Genomic DNA, 6,000 nt, shown 5'->3' on the forward strand with positions numbered 1-6,000 from the left:
TTGCACTTGGGCATAGTTTTTGAGAAAATTCTCACTGGAATTTGGCATTGTTGAAATCAAGTGATTGAAATAGCCTTGAAGACCATCTTTGTTCTAGATAGGGAAAACATTGCAAATATCCTCCTTTTTCCAAAGCTAATAACAGGTGGCACAGTGGCTTGGTGGTTATCGTGTTTACCTTGCAGCCCTTGGGTCTTGAGTTCAAGTCCTTATCTGGGTGGAGGTTTCCATGTTCTCTCTGTTTGGGTTTCCTCCCACAGTCCAAAAAACATGGAGGTTATGTTGATTGGATACTCTAAATTGTTTAGTTTATATATGTATGTCTAGTGATGGTTGGTGCTCTGTCCTGGTCATAACCTTCTCCCCTTTCCCTGCACCCAGGGGTTGAGAGTGTGCTGTGTGCAAAATTGCCTGCTGCTTTTCGTCAGGTGTGTGTGTTAAAAAAGTGATATATGTAAAGCATCCTTGTGTTTGAGGAAGGTGCTATATAAATGCAACTAATAACATACCTGCAGTGCAGTTCTTAAGTAAGTGCACAATGCTATTATTGTGTTGTTAGACTCAAAGGTATGGGATTTGAAATTAAATGTATATTACAGCCCTTTGTACATAGTTCACTATTTGTTCAGGGAAGTAATAAGAAGTATCAAAGGCATTAAAGTTCACTATTATAAGGCTGAAAGGTTAGACTAAACTAATTGGAGATGTAGCCAGAGAAGAAATGTGTCAAAACAACATATTCATACACTACGAGGAAGCAAAATTACATTGATGTGGTGTGCTTAGCAATGCCAACCGACCTGACAGAAGACATTAGTGGATGACCAAAGAACACATTTAATCATGAAAAGCTACAGAACAAAAAGAATCAATTGTTCCTCTGCATTACAGAATGCAATGTATTTTATTTATTCATTCATTATCTAAACCACTTAATCCAATTCAGGGTTGATGGAGACTAGATCAGGTTGCAAGGCTTGTCATTTATTCCAAGATTCTTTGGCAATTATTCAACTTGCCAAAGCTTGGTTCATATGTTAGAAACCAGGATTTTCAGGATTTACATAGATGATTATCTATGTTTTAAACCTATCTACATCGCTTATCAAAGCAGCAATTCATAGTATTGGATATCTCTGCTACAATATTTCAAACATTTAAACACATCCACTACATAATTTCATCCTATACAGAACCCTTAAATTAATATTTTGTTGCCCAACCTTTCAAGGCAATCACTGCAAATTTCTGTAGCTCCACCTGTTAACATGTAGTTTGCCCAACTCTTCCTGTGCAAACTGCTCCATCTGTTTCATGTTTGAAAGGTGTCTTATCGAGTTTGCTTATTTCAGTTATATCCAAAGATGTTCAATAGGACTCAAATCAGAGCTTAGAAGCCCATTTCAGAATGCTTTGTTTTGAGCCATTCTTGGGTGTTTTTAGCTGTGTGTTTTTGGTCATTATCTTGTGGGAGGACCCATGACCTGCAATTGAGTTCCTGGGCAATACATTTCACCCCAGAATGCCTTGATAGTCTTGATATTTCATTGTGCCCTGCACAGATTCAAGATACCCCATTCCAGATGCAGCAAGCAGCCCCAAAACATAACTGAGCCTCCTCCATGTTTCACAGTAGATATGGTGTTCTTATCTTTAAAAGCTTCATTTTCATCTGTGAATATAGAGTTAATGTTATCTAGTGCAGTTTCATCTGTCCAGAGGACATTCCCTGAGAGCAGTGTGGATTATCAATATACATTTTGGCAAAATCCAGTCTGGCTTTTTTGTACTTCTTTCAGCAGAGGAGTCCTTCTGGATCTTCTTCCATGGAACCAACTGTCAATCAAAAAGTAACATATGGTCAGATACTGGGGTACATTGACCTTGGAGTTTAGCTTGTATCACTTTCGAAGTTTTCTTTGACTTTTTGTCTACCATTTTCCTCTTGTGGCCATGTCTAGGGTGGCTGACTACAGTGCCTTGGTCTTAATAGACATCAAGATGCTTGAAGATGGTGTTACAGCCCTTACCTTTAACATGCTTGTTTTCTTCTTGAATTCCTCAGACAACTCACTCCTTTGCTTTCTCTGGTCCATGTTCAGTGCACATGATGATACCAAACAGCAGCATGACTACTTTTCTCAATTTAAATAGGCTTTATGACTGATTATAATATTTACGTCATGCATAATACTAATGAAAGAATACTAATGAATAATAATGAACAGTTATTTTGAAATATCAGCCCCCAAAGTCACCCCCAAAAACAGCATGGTTTTGGCAGACTAGTGGCCTGCTGCAGCTGTATTATTTCTATTATGTGAGAGATTTCTACACTTTAATGAAGCCATATCAGCCCTGGTTTCCTTCAGTTCTGTTAGGACATCATGTCCATAATGTTAGGACAATACCTTTGGTATGGTTTTTTTTTTCAGCTGTATACTCCTTATGCTGAGCTGCATGGGCAGTGTCACAGTACGGCCCCTCCTCCCAAACTTCTCCCTGTGTGTGTGTTTGTCCGTGTGGCCACGCCCTCCCTTTGTTCCACACCTGCTTCGCGTGTGTCATTAGTATGCATGTATAAAATTCTATCGTTTAGGTGTTACGGTTGTCGGTGTTTAACCCTCATAGCCTGTGTGCTTTTTTCCATGTTATATGTGTTAATAAACTTATGTATTTGTTTTACGCGACTCGTCCCCACATTCTGCTCAGCCTCCTCGTTAAAGGCAGTAGGTAATTGTACAGCAAGCTTCTTCTTTCTCTGTCATTCTGCCTCATTAGCACATGCTATGATTAATAATAATTATTATTAATAATAATAATAATAATAATAATAATAATAATAATAATTAATCACTGTTCTTTGTACCTAGGAGGAGAGGCTGCATGTCCGCTTTGATACTGTCAATGTGGAACCCAGTCAATATAGTGTGCAAAAACATGCTACAAGCTAATGTTACAAACTGTGTCATACTTATGGCTTAACACTGCCTCTTGTAAGGCAAGCAGAACTTTCTGCCATAAGTCTATGGCGTGCATGAGGAATGTCTATGGAAACTCTATTGCTCAGAGATAAGTTGCTTGTGGTGCTCTTTTCTTGTAAATGAGAATGTAAGATTGGTCTGAGAGTATGCAAAGTTAAAGTGGGCTTCCCCTCTAAGTAACTTTGTAACTGCAAGCCTGAGAATATTGCTTTAATTACACAATCAACAATCTCTGTTTCTGGCTTTCCTCTGCCCATCCCATTCTCAATCTAGTGTTAGTTTATCTTTTTGACCTGGTTTGCTGAAAACGTCTCTGTATAGTCTTTCTTTTTTATCTGTTTTCTCACTTTAAACTCATTAATATTTTATCTTTCAGACCCAGGAGTTCTGACATGCCACTGTTCTCTAGCTCACCCACTTGGAAGACAGGAATGCTCTGAGGGGTTTATACTAGTAGTACCTCTGAAATGTGGCAGTAATAAATGAGTGTACTCAAACATAGTTCTTTCCAGACTTTTTGTTGATGTAATGGAAGCTGCAGCCCCCGGCTCCTGCGCATGCAATTAACTCAGAGGTAACCCACAACACTACTCTTTGAAGATCTCCTTATCAAGCCGTACTGGTAAAAAAGCCATTGTTCTCCTAACCTGACCGGACCTTCACCCCAAGGACAACTCATAACATCCACCCTAAGAGGCCTCCATTATAAACACGAAAACCCTTTTGGCTCTACCAGGATGGCATTTCAAACCCCTTATCAGATCTTCAAAGCCACTCTATAAGAAAGTTTTATTACTCTGCAAGGACACATGGCCCAAAACTTTACGACCCAGATCTGGCTTGAGGAACTAAAAAAACATAAAAATTCACAACCCAGAAGACCTAGATCAGAAAGACTTATTAAAAGTTCCTATTCTTGAAGGACTACTGGATTTTAACCTTTCCCATATGAAAACATCATAACAAAAACAAATTAAAATAAAGGATATGCCTTTATTGAATTTAAGGGATGTGGCAATATTTCTTTGATTGTTTGAACTATGAATCCAATCAGTGACCCCCATTTTGACTTAATATCCATGTATGGTCCAACAATGAATTGTGATATACATAACAGTCCAAGCACACTTAATTTTGAATTAAATCTAACTAGCCATCACCACTCAACTGTTAAGAGACTTCCTTGCTCTAATTTTGTGTTAGCTTTCCTTCTGTCTTGACCCTATTATTGTATTATTTGCATGTTAACCTTACCACTTGTTACCACTAAGTGATTACCTCCTCATCTCAAGTATAATAGACAGAGGACAAGTATTTGAACTATTAATATTAGAACAGTTATAATCATGCTCTCTATCTTTCTCTGTGTCTGTTTTATGTTCTTCTATCTTTCTAAGTCACGCTTTCTGTCTCTAAGTACTATGTCCCTTGATAAAAATGTAATGACATAACTAATAATATAATAATTATAATTATAATTATCTTATATATAGTTGTGTGCTTTATATTGCTTATAAGAACATCTGCTCTTCAGTTAGAAATACGCGGACCAAGGGATCAGGGAACTTAGCGGACTACTATAGCTATATAGTATGACATCAATAATTTGATTTACTTATTAATCAATAAACTTCACATTTATTCATTAAGTTGGTCACCATGGCAACTATATTTGAAGCAATAGTATTTGGTCACTGCACAAAATATGAACTAATACAGAAATGAGACTTATAATGTTAATAAACTTTCAGTAATTAACTGGTGATGGATGACAGCTGTTTCCCTATATTTAGGCCCCCTTTCAATCATTCATAAAATGATGTATTTTTGCTACACTCAGTTATATTTAAAAAAAATCATTTTTATGGATAGGGAGCATAAAATAATAAACAGTCTTCTTAGACAATAGCTGTATTAATACATGCATGCGATATGAACACAAACCAATGAAACCATGTTGATAATATATTTTACTTTATAACACTAAAACAGGCTAGGCCCTCATCTTGTGTGGTCTCATCCAACGGACCTAGCATAATGGGTTTGAGAAGGGACACAAGGAATGCACAAGAGACTTGATAATGACTAGGTAAATGAAGTTGGTAAGTAACTTAATCCTTTTAGTCACATCAAATGGACCAATGCGTCTGGGTAATCATTTCTTACTGGCCTGAAAAAATCTGAAGCCCTTGATCAACAACCAGACACAGTTGTGATCACAATATGATGAGTCACTCTCCCATACTTCCCCATTCTGCTGTATCCACCTTTCCGTGGCTGGAACATCACAAGAAGCTGACCAGGGCATAAACGGGGTTGATATCCTAGAGTACACTGAAGCCTATAAATCTGTAGACAAGTGAGTTCTGAGCCATTTTAGCCCAAGGAAGATAAACAAAAAAAGTCTTAGGAAATTTTCCCAATTCTGGTTTGCACATTCACATTGAACATTAGACTGTGTCTCATAGTCAGAAGTAAGGTTAACAGAAACCTCCAAGTATTCAAAAAAGGCTAACCAAAGTTGGAATCACTATATCTTTTGGGATACTAAAAGAAAAAAAAACTGTTTTATTAGAGACTAGAACTTTGGGTGCACCCAGTCTCATATAGAAGCACAAAAACAATTTTTCAATGTAGACAATGGGAGGGTGAAACATAATGGGAATTTTTCCATGCTTTAATGTCACATATGGTGGTAATGGAGTGGAAAACTCCCAAGGAAGTTTTGAACTTTTTTTGGAATTAAGAATCAGTTTATTGAGTATGTTCACAACACTATGTTGCACAAGGAATTAAAATGTCTTGTTAGGAATGATCCTAATATTTCATTTTTAGATTCAAAGGGAAGCACTGCATTGGGTTGCAGAGGGGGAGCATCCAAGTAATTTCTGACCCATAGGTTTTTCATGTGATTCCCAGATTGAGGTGTCAGGTTATTACAATGTGAATGTAAATGCCATGGTAACCACCTCTAGTGCTGAACTGTCTGCATTAAAGGAGAGTTTTATCTAGACAA

The sequence above is a fragment of the Electrophorus electricus genome, chromosome 10 (assembly GCF_013358815.1).
Source record: "Electrophorus electricus isolate fEleEle1 chromosome 10, fEleEle1.pri, whole genome shotgun sequence".
In the NCBI taxonomy this organism is placed as follows: domain Eukaryota; kingdom Metazoa; phylum Chordata; class Actinopteri; order Gymnotiformes; family Gymnotidae; genus Electrophorus; species Electrophorus electricus.